This window comes from Lathyrus oleraceus, chromosome 7 (assembly GCF_024323335.1).
Source record: "Lathyrus oleraceus cultivar Zhongwan6 chromosome 7, CAAS_Psat_ZW6_1.0, whole genome shotgun sequence".
Classification (NCBI taxonomy): domain Eukaryota; kingdom Viridiplantae; phylum Streptophyta; class Magnoliopsida; order Fabales; family Fabaceae; genus Lathyrus; species Lathyrus oleraceus.
The window spans coordinates 355,066,685-355,086,574 of record NC_066585.1 but is presented as its reverse complement, the minus strand read 5'-3'; the positions used below and the strand labels follow the sequence as shown (position 1 = coordinate 355,086,574).

General features: G+C 38.0%; 1 long non-coding RNA gene across 3 annotated transcripts; it reads left to right on the top strand.

Annotated features, from left to right (window-relative positions):
* The first annotated feature begins 10,657 nt into the window (after positions 1–10,657).
* LOC127101535 (uncharacterized) lies at positions 10,658–13,183 on the top strand. Of its 3 annotated transcripts, none has more exons than XR_007794656.1 (6): positions 10,658–11,468; positions 11,560–11,738; positions 12,205–12,264; positions 12,388–12,404; positions 12,486–12,604; positions 12,706–13,183. It is a non-coding gene; the product is annotated as an uncharacterized LOC127101535 (long non-coding RNA). The 3 variants fall into 3 exon arrangements; XR_007794657.1 differs by lacking the exon at positions 12,388–12,404 and having other exon boundaries at positions 10,659–11,106; positions 11,181–11,468; XR_007794655.1 differs by lacking the exon at positions 12,388–12,404 and having other exon boundaries at positions 10,660–11,468.
* The last annotated feature ends 6,707 nt before the right edge of the window (positions 13,184–19,890 follow it).

Here is a 19,890-nt window from a genome sequence, read left to right as displayed (position 1 = left end):
AACCAATCAAACTTTTTTCTCGCCGCCGTGCGACTAATCAAAAACCTTTTTCATAAACGAAAGATATATTGTCTTAAGTGATACAAAACAATGTTTCGGCCACGATTGTTGAGTAGAGATAAATGACGCTTTTCCGAATGTAGATTTATAAATCCGTTCGATGTGTAGTACACGTCCACTCCTCATCTGTTTTGGGTAAAACGATGTTTTTGTCGATTAATACAACATAGCTTTCACTAAAATCGACCAACAAACAAACATTTTTCTATCCAGAACTACGTAAGCCTTGATTTCTCTTTTGAGATACGTAGGAGCAGGATTTTTAAATCTTGTCAGGCCCACTAATAAAAAACCTTAGGTTTAGTCCTTCGTCAAAAATCCAAAAACATTTCTTCCCTCTTCTTTTCTTTCTTTCCCACCTAATAACTTGAAAAGCCTAACATTCCAAACTAACATTAACGCACACAACTGACCTAATGGTTCCCGTTGAGTACAACGGACGTGAGGGGTGCTAATACCTTCCCCTTGCGTAATCGACTCCCGAACCCTGATATTGGTTGTGATGACCATATCTTATCCTTTCTTTTAGGGGTTTTATTGATATTTTCCCTTTCCCATTTTGGGAATAAATAAAGTTCGGTGGCGACTCTGTTCAGTCCATCATTGCGAGCATGCGATTCGCGCTTCGCTTAAAGTCGTATCCCCATTTTTCGAGGTGCGACAACGGTTAATTGGGTTGGAAAATGACTTTCTGTTTGTTGTGAATTGGTTAGAGAGTGTTATAGTTAGTTAGAAATTCGGTTAGAAATCTGTTAGTTTTAGTTGGCAGTTAGGAAGTTTGCTGTTAGAAGTTAGGGAATGAGTTAGTATGAAATGAATGTTGACGAAGTTTCTGTTAGTCAATGTTATGTTAGTGAGGAATATGAAATGTTAGCTGGTTTGTTGGGCTGGTTTCCAATTAGTTCAGTTTTTGTATGAATCATTAGCTGCAAAATGCTTGAACTATTTTTCCTTGGTTTGTTGCAGTTGGAAGTTATTCAAATTGTGAAGGGAGGACTTGGAGCATAATGGCAATCAGAAATTGAGGTATGTGTAGTTAATGTCAGTCCTTTGGTGAATTTGGTTAGAGTTACCAAGTTACTTGGATCCGAATTTATTTTCCACCTGTAACTGATTTCTTTTGGAAATTTTGCCAGTTAATTTCTCTAGCGGTTTGAGGATGTTAGGTTAGTTTAAAATGTTAATTGTTAATTTGGGTCAGTTTTAGTTATTTAGTCACTTCTGATTTCCTGTCATTTGCTGTACAGGACGTTTCTTTCAAATGCAACACAATATTGATTGAAGATCTATTCGGTTGACTGCTATCCTCTACAGGTTGTGATTTGCTGATCCTATTTCTAGAGTTGAGATTGGTTTCCATCATCAGGTAACGTACTAGACCACTTAGACACTTTTTCAATTTTGTTCATGTCAAGTACATTTTGTTAAGCTACCATCCTGAAATTGGTGTGCTGCTTTTGTTAACAGAAAAACAGGTTCGGGACCAACTTGTAGACCCAAAAGGTTGCATTGGCATGTTTGGATAAATAGCATCGCCAGTTAACAACTATCCGGGAAAATTATTAGTTAGCATAAGACGATTATGACCAAGAAAATCCAATTGTAACGGTCAATATGGATACTTCCTGGTTGATAAAAATCAAAATCTGCTTCGGTTGGCAGCAACGACATGGGAAGCGTTTGGTATGTGCCGAAGGATTGGCGAACCGACTTATTTTAGTCTTGGTGTTTTAGACTTTGTAGGTTTAGTTTGGTAGGATTGTCATGATTGTAATAACACAGGATTTGAACCAAAATAAATAGAACTTTACACAAAATCAAATTCATTTTGAAAGTTGAGTGTGATTGTAATTGACATCATGGAAATGTGAATGTGTTTGTAAATGTGGAAGTTGAATGGAAAATTTGTATAGAAATGGAATGGAAAAAATGTGGTTTGGTTCAAGTGTGATGTTGCTTGGATTTGAATGTGGTGTTTTTGTGGTTTAAATTGAGTGAAACTATGGTTGTAATATGAATGTTATAGGAAACAAAATAGAATGTACATAACCGGAAATTGTACATAAATTAGAGAATTGGAATTGTATTGTATAGGAAGTGGTTTTAGGATTTGGTTTGGATATAAAAATAATGGGTTATGCTAAATGATTATTTGGAATTAAATTGGATATGGAATGAGATGGATAACTTGGTTAATTGGAATTGAATTTTGATTGGTTAAATGGGCTTAACAACCAAAAGAAATAAAAAGGCTTAGGAACTTAGACACGCTAAATGGATTATCATCAAAGTCAAACCAAAAGAAATAGGATGTCAAACTCAATCTGGAACAATGATGCAATGATCGTTGATATTTATGTCAAATGCCATGGTCGAGTATGACGAGTTAACTTTGGTCAACAGGTTGACCAAAAAGTCAACAGTTGACCAAAAGTCAACTGATGCAAAAAGATGATGAAATGGACTTCTCTGATTAAGAATGCGTGTTTAAGAGGGATTCATGAACTAACAGAACCAATGTATTTTATGAATGAAGGCCAGGGACACTAAGAGATCATGCCATGACTTGACCCGATTGAATCAATGAACTTTGGATCAATGAAGCTCAATGGAATTGAATGGATGAAGTGATTTAGGTCAAATGCGATCATAATGCAGTGGAATATGAATGCAATCATGCTTGAAACCAACCAAACTAAGCCATGTGTTAGGGTTTAGTAGCCCAACTCCAAGTGATCAACCAAAGGCCTCAAACCGAGAAGTAACTGACATAAGTCATGTGCCAATGTCAAGAACCACAGTTAGGGTTTCCAACCTTCCTCAATGCAGGTCGTGCTGTTCACCAACCTCCAAGTGCATGATTAGGGCTTAGAAGCCAAATGAGATGCACCGAAAGTCAGACACCAGATATTGCTTTTCATTAGCCATAAACCTCGAATCTATGATGCTGGTTAGCGAATGATGCACATGAATGAGTCATGAGTGAGTCTTAGGTTATAGGTTAGATGAAAAAGAAAAATGGGGGGCAAATTTTGGGGTGCTACAGCTGCCCTTATTTAATCTTCTTGAACCTGAATACCAGAATTGCGGAAGCTTTTTAGGTATTCAAGGTAGAAGAGGATTAAATACTAACGTATCCAAAAAATTTCCCGTAAAGAGTGGCCGTAATGTGATGAGAATTTGTGGTTTTCAAAGCAGAGGCTGGGCTTTGGGTTAGTCAACAAAATTGGATTTTTGTCTTTTCTTGTTTGCACGGTTTCATGTCATGCTTTACGATATGCATGAGTGAAACGACGTGGTTTATGCATGATGATGATTTATGCCATGGTAAAACCAGATGCTCCTATAGAGGGCGATGGGAAATTTGGGCTAGGATAGTGGTCATATAAACATGATTCTCCGACACCTACTTCAAGCTCAAAAGTTATTGTAACACCTCTGGATTATGTCTGGAACATGGAGAGAGCTTGTACCAGCGTAGCTTGCCTCTACTCAATGTCAGCACCAACTGCCCCAGTTACCAATTATGGAGTAGTCTCATTATCTGAGTATCTCAAACTGGTTTGCCCCAGTATCTTGAGACTGTATTCCCTCGATCGACCATCTTGGGAAGGATTGACTTCTCGTGCTCTTGAGGTAGCTTGCCCTAATATGAGCCTTGAAGTGATATTTGCCTTTATTCGGCTGATTCATAGAGATTTGTCGAATCTTGAAGAGATCTGAGCTTTGAGATATCAGGAATTTGTTCAACTTTCCCATTGTAAGCTTCCTTGATGCCAAATGACTGTTCACATGTAAAATGCTTATTTTGAAAATGATAATTGTAATGTCATGCTCATGCAAGTTTTGAAAACTCAAGCGGGTTCACTAAGATTATGACATCTAGTGAATGAATCACTTATTAGAATGCCATGTCAGTATCGGTACAGATGACAAGCAAATCTTTAGGAGTCAGCTTAACGCGATCTTACCATAGTATGCTTTCGAAATAGACCATGCTTCAATCAGGTCTTTTGAGGGTTGTAACGTGGCCTGGTTCATGGTTTTTAGAAGGAAAGGATATAAGGCTCAAAAACCTATTCTAACCCGCCTCTTCTTCATGATGTTCTCCAATCCTACGTTCAGTTAGCTTACAATAAGCGTTTATCTTTCAGAAAAGGATTTTGAATATCAGTAGTGATGGTTAAGGAACCCTATGAGAGTTTGGAGCGATAGCCACTCACCTTCTGTTTTGATATGCAGTCATAGAGATTTGCTCTTTTGTTGAGGATTTTGATGTTTATCCTCTGACTCTTTTGTTCTTTTTGTTTTATGTATTCCCTAATTTTTGCCTGAGCTGTTCCTTTGGGTCTGCAGCCCACCGGGATACCCTAATTTTTGCCTAAGTCAATCCTATTTTCAAGTTTTTGACTTAACGACTTTTGTTTGCTTTTGATTTTTTTATTTCATCTTTTTTTCATTTGAGCAAATCCTATGACGCTGCTTTTTTTGATTTGTTACACAAGTTGTGACTATCTCACTCCTTTTTGTTGGTAGGGGATAACCGTTCTGAATTTGTGATTCCATCCTCTTGAGAGGGATATGATATGATTGATTACTAAATGAGACATTCTCTTTCTAAAATTTGAATGCAAGTCTAAACTAACTGAAGACTACCCTGCCCCTGGTTTATCATGAGGGTTTGTATGTATAAAAGAAAGAAACTCTTACTACAAGGCCCAACGGGTTGACTAGGGATTAACTTCCTTATATCTCCAGTGTTTAGGGATTGAACAATGCCTTACATCATCAGCACAGTCTTATTCAAAAGCATACAGACAACGATCTTGTGTACTTGTAATTGCATCATTCTCTTTTGATTTTATTTGACAAACAGTATGATACTGATAAAATGAAGTATGAGTGAACACGAATGGATTTAATCAAAACATGCACGTTTATTCCATTATGATCATTATTAAAAAATAAACAAGTTCACAATTGAATGATGCATTGACATACAAGAAAATGTTACAAATGAGACATGATTGAGTCAATATGATAGTTCTAGCTTTAATACTCCTCTGAAGAAGCAACTGAATCTGAGTAATCTTCACCACTAACTGCATTCACAGTCTGTCCACAGTGGTCTGGCAACAGGTTGATTATAACATTGGGTCCTTCCTTAGAGAATGACAAGACCTTCTGATCGATAAGCTCTTGTACTCTTGCCTTGAACAACCCACAATCTTTGGCAGAATGCCCTATGTAACCAGCATGAAACACACAAGAAGTGTTAGGATTGTACGTAGGCCCATAAGGATAGACAACTGATGGTATTTCTTTTGGCACAATTGCCCCTTGCTGAACAAGATATGGTACCAACTGAGTATATGATACAGGGATCTGGTCATGCTGAGGATGCTTTCTATCAAACTGTCTGGTTTGACTCTTCCCTTGATGGTTATGTGGCATAGTTTGTTGACTTTTCAGAGCTTGAACCTGAAGAGACTGCTGATACTGGGACGTAATACCAAGTGGAACTAAGTAGCATGGCATATGCATCTAAGGTACTTGCAACGAAGCATAAGTCGGAGGAATAGCCACTGGTTGGAACATTTGAGCAGATTGCCCCAAGCCAGAATTGACCATCTGATGTGAAGTCTGACCATAATGAACTCCAAATGGGGTATATGGTGCCCTAGCTTAGGTGTATCGAGGTGCAACAACAGTAGATCATGCCCCAATATAGGCCAACAGAATTCTAGAGTGGGATCCTTGATTCGGATACTGCATAGCAGGTTGAACCACAAGAGGAGTAACTTGCACATGAATTAGAGGCCCCTTGTATTTAACCTTTTCCCAACAGGCACTTCAGCAATCGCAGGTGTAAAGCTCAACAACTTTTGATAGATGAATTCTTGAATTCTAGCCTTGAGAATATGACAAGCTTCTGTAGAGTGCCCTATGTATCTAGCATGGTATCCACACGTGGCATGAGGGTCATGCTTATGGCTGTAGGGAAACTTAGTAGGCTCGATCTGTTTAGGCACAATTACCCCAACCTTAACCAATATAGGTAGCAGATGTGCGTAACTCACAAGAACTGGATCATAGTGAGGATGTCTCCCTTCTTGATCTTTGTTTCCTTTGTTGATTTGCTTCTGCTTCAGCTTCTGGTGGTTTTAAGCAGGCCTCTAATGTGGAAGTACACGCTGTTCTTGAGGAAGAAGTGGCGGAAAACATGCAACCATATTTTGTTTGTTATCTTCCTTCAGAATATCTTCAACTTGCTCATCAATCACAACCTGATTTGGGAAGTTTGTTGTCATGCTATCCAGGAATAGCCCCAAAACCATGTCAGTTCTATCAATGCTCTTAGTCTCTTCCATGATCCTCGGGTGATCGGTGTCGGCGAATCGTTGTCTTTCTGACGGAGGAATGGATAAGGTGAGTTTTCTGGTTAACATGCATGAAATGCAAATGAATGAATGCACATGTTAGGGATGGAATGCAAATAATTATGCAACATCTATAGGTTCAATGCCTTGGTTGTATGGCGACCCAAACTCTAACACACGTGTACAACAATGTAATAACATAAGTTAACATCACCAATAATCCGGATAATCTGTGTATATTGCCTGATGCAGGATCAATGGTTTGACGTCCATGAGAACAAGGGTATGTAGAGGCCATGGTTTCCTGCATAAAGATCCCATATCCCCCTCACAGGTAGGTTCTAGTCTTCAAAGGCAACCTAGAAGGTTCCTAGAGTCAATAACCCAATTTGAGATACCATTGTCTTGGACGAATGACTCGTCGGACAATGATGCTCCCAAAAGGATCTACCCTAGGTGTGACGTCTCGTGTCAACCATAATCGCGGAATAACTCCACGGAGGTCAAACACGACTCTAGTCATGTTGATATCCTGTGTATGTACTCAAGCTCGGGTATAGAGCTTCTCTCATGTAATAAATAACCCAACCCAACAGAGAGTATAACAGATAATATCCCTAATATATAGCAAATGAATATAAAGATAAAGCGAGTAAAGCGAGTAAAGCGCAAAGATAAACACCTAAGCAAGCTAAGAAAGCAATCAAAACTAGGCTCAACTCCTTTTAGCGACTAGGAAATGCTCCAAGAAGCAAATTCCCCAACAGAGTCGCCAGCTGAAGCTAGCGGAAATATACCCGAACGTATCGCACGCTCGAACATACAACAAAGTCGCCATTGAACTTTATTAATCCCCAGAGGGAAGGGAAAACATCGATAAAACCCGGGAGGAAGAGATATACTGTATAAGGAAGTCGGTTATGCAAGGGGAAGGTATTAACACCCCAAACATCCATGGTACTCCATGGGAACCGTTTTGATTGTTCTCGCTCGAATAGGTGTGATAACTAAAGATTACTCGCAAAGGAATGAAGGGAAAGGAAAGGAAATAGATAGGGTGCTCGGTGAGGATTGGGGCCCTCATGCCTACGTATCCTCATAGTGCAATAAGGAATTCAGAGCTTCGTAGTTCAAGGAACTAGAGGCAGGAGGTGGAAAGAATGTGATAGAATTATGATTTGAACCATAGAATAATGTTGTTTGAACTCCAATAAGGGGTGAAAATGTGAATCCAAGAGTAAAACTGGTGTGAACCAACCAGTGAGGGCGTATAGCACTAGTATCACTGTATTGGAATAACCAAAAAGAAAGGGTTGCCTAAGTACGGCTGCAAAGTAAGTAAGAAGATGTTCGTCTAAGCAACAGGGTCTAAGAAGACGAACAAATCCGCTCTTGGTTCACAAAAAGGGGTACAAGATGGAGCACAAAGGTATAATGTATTTGGCTCAAAGAATAGGTATATCACATGGAGTGAAAGAAGGTAGTATGTGAAGGTATCATGGAATGAATGGAGTGAAGTGACCGAAGTCACATAATAGAGTATCCGGTGATAAGTGACTGAATAAATAATGTTTGAAATAGAAAGGTGAACGTGTATTGGAATCCATAAGAGGAGTGAGATTTCTACCATAGAGGGAAACAACGTTAACCAATACGTCGACTAGCGGACCGCCACTGTAGGGTTTTAGCTAAAAATAAGGAATTAAATGTCTGGGATGAGAGCCAAACAACTCTAGGTATGAAATGTGGACTATATCAGGTGTCCTAAAAGGATGTGTATGGAATTCCAAAGAAGGTGTATTTCGAGGTCAAAAGACAGTACATCACTAGATGAACGATTTATGATCGAAGATAGATGGTGAATCGTGAAAGATATGAGTGATGCCCTAAGGCGAAAGAAGGAATAATTAGAAGTATGCTCGCCAAGGATTCACATCCCCGTGCCTACGTATTCTCATTGTGAGATGAGAAAGTCAGAGCATTCGTAGTTCGGAACTACGAGAATAAAGGGAGAGAGATGTTTGTCTAAGCAATAGGGACTCACAAGACAAACATACAAGGGAGGATTGTAGTACTGGAATGCAAGGAGTAGTGTATCACTTGCTGGGGAATTGGAAATTCGAGATCAACTCAGGATAGTAGCTTGGATCCAAGAGAAGGATAAACTCTTAATCGAAGAGGTAGGTAGGCATTTACCAATACGTGGACTAGCGGACCGCCACTATAAGGTAAAGCCGAAAAGAAAGACTGAATTAAGTGTTTGGGATGAGAGCCAAACAAAGATGAAGTTAGTGTTTGGGATGAGAGCCAAACAAGGATGAAGTTAGTGTTTGGGATAAACGCCAAACAAAGGTGAAGTTAGTGTTTGGGATGAGAGTCAAACAAACCTCGAAATTAGTGTTTGGGATGAGAGCCATACAAGGATGAAGTTAGATGTTTGGGATAAGCGCCAAACAAACCTCGAAATTAGTGTTTGGGATGAGATCCAAACAAGGATGAAGTTAGATGTTTGGGATAAGCGCCAAACAAACCTCGATTGAAGAGACGGACTGTCCTCAGGACGTCCTAAAAGGATGGACAAAGAGTCCAAAGGAGAAATATGATTGATCTCGAAAAGATGGTATAAATTGCATGAATGGAGAATGATCCATGGGATAGAGAAGATAGATTGATAAATAAGATAGCTCGCGAAGAAACCGGGTTCTCCTGCCTACGTACCCTCATTGTGCAATGAGAAAATCAGAGCTTTTGTAGTTCAGCCCACTAGGGATGAAAAGAAATTGATTGGAGGCAAGAAGAAATGAATGATTGAGATTGAATTGAATAGAATGATGAAAGAAGTAAGAGAGTGAAGTGATAAGAGACTTGACAATCGATTGATCACACTAAAGTCTATGAATAAGGGCGAACGCTTTGAATATTTGGGGTATACGCCCCTTACGCAAAGTCGCTCTAGACAAGGGTAGGAGAGGCTCCCTCTCATCATTCCTCATTACTTAAGACTTGAAGTGCATGATACTTCTCTTGACTAACAAGTTGCTAGTGAAGAACCTTTGTCGTTGATGTTGAACTTGCATGAAGAAGACTTGGTAGTTTAATCGATTCGTATTGTACTAAAGTCTATGAATAAGGGTGAACGTTTTGAATATTTGGGGCATACGCCCCATATGCAAAGTCGCTCTAGACAAGGGTAGGAGAGACTCCCTCTCATCATTCCTTATTACTTAAGGCTCGTATCGTACAATTTGAATCGTATTTACCAAGTTTTGACCTTTGATTTATTTTGTATAATCCACTGCTTGATATGATTGAGGATACCTTGATTGAAGATCTTGAGTTGAGGCCTTGAGCTCCACAGCTTGAAAGAAAAGTCTTATTAAGTGACCAAGGGTCTTTTGGTCATTCAATTTAGACTGTGGGATTATACAAGTTCAAAAGATTTAACTAATCAAAATTGCTTTTGATCAATTTAATCGGGGGTTTGGTTTTAGTTTTGTGGGGTACTAATTTTGGATCTAATTGAAGTTAGTAATTGTTAGAAACTAACCTAAATGATCATGAATTAGAATTTGATTGAATATTCTAAGTTAGATTAGAAATACTAAGGGAGCATGTCAAAATATAGATTAAAATCATGATTAAAATTCTATGTTATTGCCTTCTAATCCTAAGGGAATCATGCAACTTTCAACACAAAAATACCAAAAATAAGCCTAAAAGGGCAAATTGGTCAATTGCAAAAATATATCAAATTCTAACCATGGAAATCAATTAAAATCTAAAGTTAAACCCTAAACAATTCGATTAGATCTAATTAAACTAAAGGTTAATATTTCTCAAAATCTAACCTAAACTTATTAATTCCAATTAAACTACATTTAAATTCTAATCTAAAACTTATATTTAAAAAATCTAATTAGTCCTAGAGCTTAAACGAATTCTAACTTTACCTAAAATCTAATTAATCACTAATCAACCTAATTAAACTAGTTATTAACCTAAAATAAGAAAAGAGAAAAATGAAAATGGAAACAGGCCTTACCTGAAAAGGGGCACAGGCCCAGATAGGCGGGGCATTCACTGAAACCATGTTTGGGCCTGGGACTGCAAAGCCCAACGTCTTGTTGATCAACAGGGGGTCTAGGCAGCTCGTGAGGGGTGCAAGATGGAGTATTTCGGGCTTTAGGCCCAAAGGACTGAGCAAGAGGAAAGTCCACTCTCAGCTAGGTCATAATGAGAGGAACGAACCATCTTCCGGAACTTCAAGCGAGCCTCTCCTACTCTTCCGGCCGTATCCCTCAACCGGAGTCATGTTTCTCCATGCACCAAAGAAACTGATGCAAAGGGCGTCTCCAACCTCACTTCCCTCACTGTAATCGAACCGCGCTTCCGTCTTCTACCCAAATTGGATGAGGTAGCTTATTCGTAACGCGATTCGCTTCGCCCGATTGGATCTTGAATTTCAGCGCCTCAACATTCTCATCGTCGTGTTCGTTGTTCCGGATTTGAATCGCGAAGGCTTGATTTCAACTAGTGCGTGCGCATTCAACGTTCATCGGTCATGGCGGCGCTGTATTCAGACTTACGCACCGTGAATTGCAACATGTTTGAACCGCAACAAGGACGGGAAAGAAGACATACCGGATTTTGAGATTCGACGTTTTAGGTACTGAACACTTTTTGATTCACTTCACTTCGGTTGGATCTTCACTCGCCTTCTTCTTCTGGTTTTCTTACAAGGCGTGATGCGGGATGGAGCTCTTAGCAAGGGCTTGAGGAATTCAAGTGTTGAAAGATGGAGATTGCATAATCATGCCTTGAAGATTCAGAACGAAGAATTGGCGGTTGCAGCAGCGCTTAAGTAGAAAAGCTGGAAAAAGCCAAAGAGTACGTTTTGTGCACATTGGCGTCTGGTAGTGCTCTACGCCGTTGCGACCGTGCACGATTATTTCCAGGCTTCTTCTTTCAACCTCTACTGTAGATTCGACTACCTTCGCATAATCGGTTATGACGCGGCGACCAAAATTGGTATGAACCTTTCGCTTTTTCTAATCTTTCACGTGTGCTTTTGTTTGAACCACTTCCTCTTCACTCTTCTGTTCGGATTCGTGAATTGCAGGTGAGTTGCAGGTCGCTGTGGCAATCGTGGTGTGACAAGGTTGAGAATGGTTGCAGTTGAAGAAGAAGACTAGAGGGAAAAGAAGATTGGAGAATGAAGGTTGAAGAATTTGAAGAAGTGATTGAAGGTTGAAGAATTTGAAGAAGTGATTGAAGGGTGAAGAATGAAGATATGGAAATGTATTTATACAGATTTCCCAGTTTGTTAGAAGTTAAATTAAAAGTTAGAGTTTAGATTCTGTTAGGAAGGTTATGAATGAAAACTGAAATTGAAAGGTTAATTCGGTTAGCTTTAAGTTGGTTGAAGTTTGGAGAGTTTGTTATTTCTGTTAGAAAATTAGTTAGCGGTTAATTGGGTTGGAAAATGACTTTCTGTTTGTTGTGAATTGGTTAGAGAGTGTTAGAGTTAGTTAGAAATTCGGTTAGAATTCTGTTAGTTTTAGTTGGCAGGTAGGAAGTTTGCTGTTAGAAGTTAGGGAATGAGTTAGTATGAAATGAATGTTGACGAAGTTTCTGTTAGTCAATGTTATGTTAGTGAGGAATATGAAATGTTAACTGGTTTGTTGGGCTGGTTTCCAATTAGTTCTGTTTTTGTATGAATCATTAGCTGCAAAATGCTTGAACTGTTTTTCCTTGTTTGTTGCAGTTGGAAGTTATTCAAATGGTGAAGGGAGGACTTGGAGCATAACGGCAATCGGAAATTGAGGTATGTGTAGTTAATGTTAGTCCTTTGGTGAATTTGGTTAGAGTTACCAAGTTACTTGGATCCGAATTTATTTTCCACCTGTAACTGATTTCTTTTGGAAATTTTGCCGGTTAATTTCTCTAGCGGTTTGAGGATGTTAGGTTAGTTTAAAATGTTAATTGTTAATTTGGGTCAGTTTTAGTTATTTAGTCACTTCTGATTTCCTGTCATGTGCTGTACAGGACGTTTCTTTCAAATGCAACACAATGTTGATTGAAGATCTATTCGGTTGACTGCTATCCTCTACAGGTTGTGATTTGCTGATCCTATTTCTAGAGTTGAGATTGGTTTCCATCATCAGGTAACGTACTAGACCATTTAGACACTTTTTCAATTTTGTTCATGTCAAGTACATTTTGTCAAGCTACCATCCTGAAATTGGTGTGCTGCTTCTGTTAACAGAAAAACAGGTTCAGGACCAACTTGTGGACCCAAAAGGCTGCGTTGGCATGTTTGGATCAATAGCATCGCCAGTTAACAACTGTCTGGGAAAATTATTCGGTAGCATAAGACGATTATGACCAAGCAAATCCAATTGTAACGGTCAATGTGGATACTTCCTGGTTGATAAAAATCCAAATCTGCTTCGGTTGGCAGCAACGGCATGGGAAGCGTTTGGTATGTGCCGAAGGATTGGCGAACCGGCTTATTTTAGTCTTGGTGTTTTAGACTTTGTAGGTTTAGTTTGGTAGGATTGTCATGATTGTAATAACATAGGATTTGAACCAAAATAAATAGAACTTTACACAAAATCAAATTCATTTTGAAAGTTGAGTGTGATTGTAATTGACATCATGGAAATGTGAATGTGTTTGTAAATTTGGAAGTTGAATGGAAAATTTGTATAGAAATGGAATGGAAAAAATGTGGTTTGGTTCAATTGTGATCTTGCTTGGATTTGAATGTGGTGTTTTTGTGGTTTAAATTGAGTGAAACTATGGTTGTAATATGAATGTTATAGGAAACAAAATAGAATGTACATAATCGGAAATTGTACATAAATTAGAGAATTGGAATTTTGATTGGTTAAATGGGCTTAATAACCAAAAGAAATAAAAAGGCTTAAGAACTTAGACACGCCAAATGGATTATCATCAAAGTCAAACCAAAAGAAATAGGATGTCAAAATTAATCGGAACAATGATGTAATGATCGTTGATATTTATGCCAAATGCCACGGTCGGGTATGACGAGTTAACTTTGGTCAACTGGTTGACCAAAAAGTCAACAGTTGACAAAAGTCAACTGATGCAAAAAGATGATGAAATAGACTTCTCTGATTAATAATGCGTGTTTAAGAGGGATTCACGAACTAACAGAACCAATGTATTTTGTGAATGAAGGCCAAGGACACTCAGATATCATGCCATGACTTGACCCGACTGAATCAATGAACTTTGGATCAATGAAGCTCAATGGAATTGAATGGATGAAGTGATTTAGGTCAAATGCGATCATAATGCAGTGGAATATGAATGCAAGCATGCTTGAAACCAACCAAACTAAGCCATGTGCTAGGGTTTAGTAGCCCAACTCCAAGTGATCAACCAAAGGCCTCAAACCGAGAAGTAACCGACATAAGTCATGCGCCAATGTCAAGAACCACAGTTAGGGTTTCCAGCCTTCCTCAATGCAGGTCGTGCTGTTCACCAACCTCCAGGTCCATGATTAGGGCTTAGAAGCCAAATGAGATGCACTGAAAGTCAGACACCAGATATTGCTTTTCATTAGTCACAAACCTCGAATCTATGATGCTGGTTAGCGAATGATGCACATGAATGAGTCATGAGTGAGTCTCAGGTTATAGGTTAGATGAAAAAGAAAAATGGGTAGCAAATTTTGGGGTGCTACAGCTGCCCCTATTTAATCTTCTTGAACCTGAATACCAGAATTGCAGAAGCTTTTCAGGTATTCAAGGTAGAAGAGGATTAAATACTAACGTATCCAAAAATTTGCCCGTAAAGAGTGGCCGTAATGTGATGAGAATTTGTGGTTTGCCAAGCAAAGGTTGGGCTTTGGGTTAGTCAACAAAACTGGATTTTTGTCTTTTCTTGTTTGCACGGTTTCATGTCATGCTTTATGATATGCAGGAGTGAAACGACGTGGTTTATGCATGATGATGATTTATGCCATGGTAAAACCAGATGCTCCTATAGAGGGCGGTGGGAAATTTGGGCTAGGATAGTGGTCATATAAACATGATTCTCCGACACCTACTTCAAGCTCAAAAATTGTTGTAACACCTCTGGATTATGTCTGGAACATGGAGAGAGCTTGTAACCGCGTAGCTTGCCTCTACTCAATGTCAGCACCAACTGCCCTAGTTACAAATTATGGAGTAGTCTCATTATCTGAGTATCTCAAACTGGTTTGCCCCAGTATCTTGAGACTGTATTCCCTCGATCGACCATCTTGGGAAGGATTGACTTCTCGTGCTCTTGAGGTAGCTTGCCCCAATATGAGCCTTGAAGTGATATTTGCCCTTATTCGGCTGATTCATAGAGATTTGTCGAATCTTGACGTGGTTGCCCCAGATTGATTGACTCTTGAAGAGATCTCAATTCTCCATCTGTTTTAAGATTGAAACTCCAAGAGTGCATACCTTTCCTTGATCCATTTCACTTGCAACAAGCATCTGAAGCAAGGCCAAGCATAATTGAAAAAAAGATTGTGGCAATCTGAAGCTCCATTGAAGGTGAATTTTCAAAATTTTCATCTCTTCGATTCTCCCTCAATTCTGCACCATTCTTGTTGATTTTTGATTGTCTAAAGTCCTATCAATGTAGGCAACAAGATTGAGTTGCTTTGAGGTCAAATCGAAGCAACTCAGTTCATGATCCTCAAAGTTCAAATCCCTGTATCTTTTTATATACTTGGAATTAGAGAAAATTGAGGCCAGATTCGTGCTCCTGAGCATTTTCCCTTCAAATTAGTGTATTCACTTTTCATTTTCCTTTCAGTTGAGCTTGGACCAGACTGTTCGTCATTTTCCTTCAAATTAGTGCACTGGAACAATCCAGGCCATCTGATTTGGTTCTCACATTTTAATCTCATCCATCCAATTTGATTACCACCCGTGTGGCACAGTTGACTGAGGCGTTGGTGGATTGCGCACGCTTGGCTAATAGATCCGCCACCTCAATTAATGAGGGAGATCTGATGGCCCATGTTTTTTTTATTTATATTTTATTTTTTGATTTTTCATTTAATCCTTTTATTTTGATTAATTCATATCAATTTCATTTTTAATCCCAAAAATATGGGACTTTCAACAAAATTTAAATATTTTCTTCTTTCATTTTCTGAATTAAAATTATTTTTTGGATTAATTTTGATATTTTTTTATGATTTTTAATTGTTTTTATGCATATTTTTATTATTTAAAAATACTTTTGTCTTTTAAAAAATCATGAAATTTGTTGTCTAAGGTCTTTTACCTTGTTTGACCTAGGATAAATCTCTTGGCCATTTATTTGATGTTTTGAAGAGGTTTTAGGTTTTAGGTTTTTGATCAAACATAATTCAATTTAAATGCATTTTTATTTGATTTTTAATTGATTAATTGTGTAGAAATTATGTTGAGCCATTTTTATTAACTTGTGAAGTTTGACTATGTGCTTGCCTTGGTCAAGGTTTATTTGACTTTTGTTGGATTAAAATCATTGGATTTAGGGGATTGATGAAATGTATATTTCATCTCCCAAAATGAATGAATGATTTTAATTTGATAAAATTCCTCCCATGACCAATTTGTGTTTCTCTCATCTCCCTTCCCTCTTCATCTTTAATCACATTCTTCCCCATCCCTTCCATTGACAAATGAAGTCTCAATATCCTAAGGCTATTTGGTTCATCAATAACTTTGTGCTAGATGAACCAATACAAGTATGGATGAGATTATGTCCATCCTATGATCATTTTCTTTTTTTGTGTGATATGTTTTAGGAGTGTGGTTAATTATACCATATCTCTAACATGCATTAACACCAAAAATTTTATTGCCCGGTCTCAAATAGTTGTGACTTCTACATAACTCCAATTACGATTGCTTAACATAGCACTAAAGTTTGACCCGAAGGCATATCATTCTAGTAAGTGAGATTGTAAGTCTCCCCCTTTCATGGTATTGTATGGAAACTTGGCCTTTTCTTCTTCTTTTGGAAGATGTCATGGTTCAAGGATCCATGCTTGTGAATAAAGGGTTGAGTATTCTCCCAAGAATGACTTAAACAATTGAAAAGCAAAACACCACTAACATCTAATCAACTAACATTTGACTAACTTCTATTATTATTATTTTTAATTTCAAGTCATTTACTTTATGCAACTTAAATTCAAGTCATTTACCATTTCATTTGCCATTTACATATCATTTAACTTTTTTATGTTTATGTCATTTTCACTTTGCTCACTTGAGCCATATATTGTGATTATATATATTTGTTTGTGTATCTTGTATGTGTTTGTGGTCTTAGTACCTTAAAATACTTAATAAACAAAAAAAAACCATAAATAATGTTTGTGTGGACTGTTGGATTTGACATGAGCTTCCATCTGATGCAAGTATTGGGATCCACATGAATTCATCTGCTATATGGTCTTGATGCAAATGTTACTTTGAACCTTTGTCTAATGCCTTATTCTGAGCCAACCAAGGAGTATGTTATCTGATACATGGGAATATTAGGAAGAAGATTATGAAGTTGCTTACTTGGATGTGGCTATCTTTATTTGATGCCTTGATCTTCATATTGCTACTTGCTTATTGATATTGCTTGATTTAAAGTCCAAATGAAAAGTGAATTTCTATATGATATTTTTTTCTATTGGATTGCATCCCGTTGGTCAGATCTTTTTCAACTCTTAACTTTTATTTCATGATTAGGATTAGTCCCTTCATCTCCTCCCATTTCTTAAATTTAAAATCTCTCCCCCTTTTCAAAAACCTTATTTGCTTGTTATTTCTAAACTTAGAATTTATTTCAAATTAGAAGCTTTGGCCTTATGCCATTGCATTTTAAAAAATCTTTTCTCAAATCAAACTTGTAAATGAATCTAATCATACCGACTTAAAATTTTAAAACACAAAAAGAACTAACACTCATTCAAACTCTTTTCGGCCTTTGTGCCTCTTCTAAATTCAAAACTTTTATTAAAAGAAATCCACTCATTTTGAAATTGTTACCACGAACTACAAGGTTTTGATCCCTCATTTTTATGTTGGTACGTAGGCATAAGTCCGAAGGTCTTCTCAAACACAAAAATATAATTAATGAATTCTTTTCTCATCCCCATACTCTTATTATTGCAAACATCTTTTATACCAAAAACACATACGCACATAAAAAGGGCTCCCTAGGAGTACCTAGGACATTGTGGATGTTAACACCTTCCCTCTGTGTAACCAACCCCCTTAACTGCAATCTCTGGCATTTTATTAGTTTTGATTTGAAAACTTCTTATCTTTGGGTTTTGTTCATACTTTTTCCTTTTCCTTTGGAAACAATAAAAGCGCGGTGGCGACTCTGGTTTTATTGACGATAATTTTATCCATATCTTAATGGTCATTAATTTACCGCTACAGAAATTAAGTGGCGACTCTGCTGGGGAGTAGTCCTCAGTGGGTTTAACCTACTTTTTTATGTGTATATAATTGTATATTTGTTGTTTATATTTGTTTGTGTGATATAATTTTCTTGTTGTTCTTGGTGATCCCTGAGTGGTGAGATAAGTTCTCACCCGAACTTGAGTGCAATAAGATAGGAGGATGGCATAGTCCGACTTGTGTGGAGTAGTCCTTAACAAGTTGACTTGAGACACATTTACTCAGTGGAGACCCTTTTGGAGTTATTGATCTCATACAAGTTATTTGTGGTTAGGAATTACTTTCTCTGATAGGGGGTCGGAGAAGCTGAGGACCGTAGAACATTTAACCCCACTTGGACTATTTAGGACGTAGTGTGAAGACTGTTCAAGTGTAGACTTGATAACAGTTGTTACGCGATACTACACTCAGACGAGTTTCTCTTGAGAATATTATGGGTTGATGAGTCAGTCATCCTAACCTGTAATATTCGATAGATGGGATTAAGACTCTGGGAACTTTTTAGAACATGATCTACATGTTTTTATCCTTAGTACACTCCTTTAGGATGGTTCTTAACCTGAATCCATGCTCGTGACTCACAACAAACCCTTTGATTCTTGGTTGATCCAATCAAGTCTTGCCAATATCAATGGAACTTGGGTGTTGATAAGGTGAAAACCATAATCCACCAAAATAAATGATTGATTTTGACAATGACTTGATTCATCCCTTGACCTTTGTGTGTTTTTCTTGTGTGTGATCCCTTATTTGTGATTGTTGCATTCATGCATTCACGCACATCATAACATTCATCACAGAAAAATAAACTTCAAGGAACTGAGGTTTTATTTGCAAATATTTTCATACCATGGATTGTGGACGAAGGAACACTAAAAAGTACAGTTTCAGATGTTCTGACTTGAAAAAGCTAAGGAAGCTATCATCTTTTGTATTAGATCCCTTGAACTTCAAGCAACATCATGGGAAGCTTTTGTCTGTGTTATCTGCAGATGTAGTGGAAGGACTCTTGAGTGTTTTGGTTCAACTCTATGACCCTGTCTATCGTTGCTTCACTTTTCCCGATTATCAGCTCATGCCTACGTTAGAGGAGTATGCCCATCTCTTGGGAATATTTGTTTTTGACAAGATGTTGTTTAGTGGATTGGAGGAGATTCCCAGATCTCATATTATAGATGAAGCTCTTCATCTGAAGAAGTCTGAGATTAAGGCTCATTGGGTGAAGAAAGGAGGAATGTTTGGGTTGACTTTGGAGTTCCTTATTGGGAAAATTATTGTCTTTTCTCAAGCCGGTAGTGTGGATGCTTTTGAAGCTATCTTTGTGTTGCTCATATATGGTTCTGCCATTAGAATCTTCTTGATTGGAAGTCCTGTTCCTACTCTGTTGGGTGATGTTTACTTCTCTTTGCATTTAAGGAATTCTAAAGCTGATGGAACTATTGTGTGTTGTGTTCCTCTTCTGTACAAGTGGTTTATTTCACACTTGCCTCAGACACCTACTTTTGTGGAGAATAAACAATGTCTACGGTGGTCTCAGAGACTTATATCTCTCACTAATGATGATATAGTTTGGTATGAATCTGCATTGAGTGGCTTGGATATTATTGACAGTTGTGGTGAATTCTCTAATGTACCCCTTATAGGTAGACAAGGAGGAATCAACTACAACCCTTCTTTGGCTTGTCGTCAACTCGGGTTCCTTGAAAGACAAACCTAATAACACTTAGTTAGAAGGTCTTTTCTACCAAGAGGGTAAAGATCCCCAACGTTTGAAGCAGAAGATGATACATGCTTGGCATAATATGCATAGGAAAGGAAGATCCGAGCTTGGTCCGTGCAACTGTGTAGCTTTAGAAGCCTACACTGCTTGGGTGAAGAAGAGAGCTTTGGAGTTGAAGATGTTGTATGCTTGTGAGAGACCCATGTCTATGGTTGTGGTTGAGCCATCAACTCTCCCTAACCAAGATATAGAGGAGTTGGAA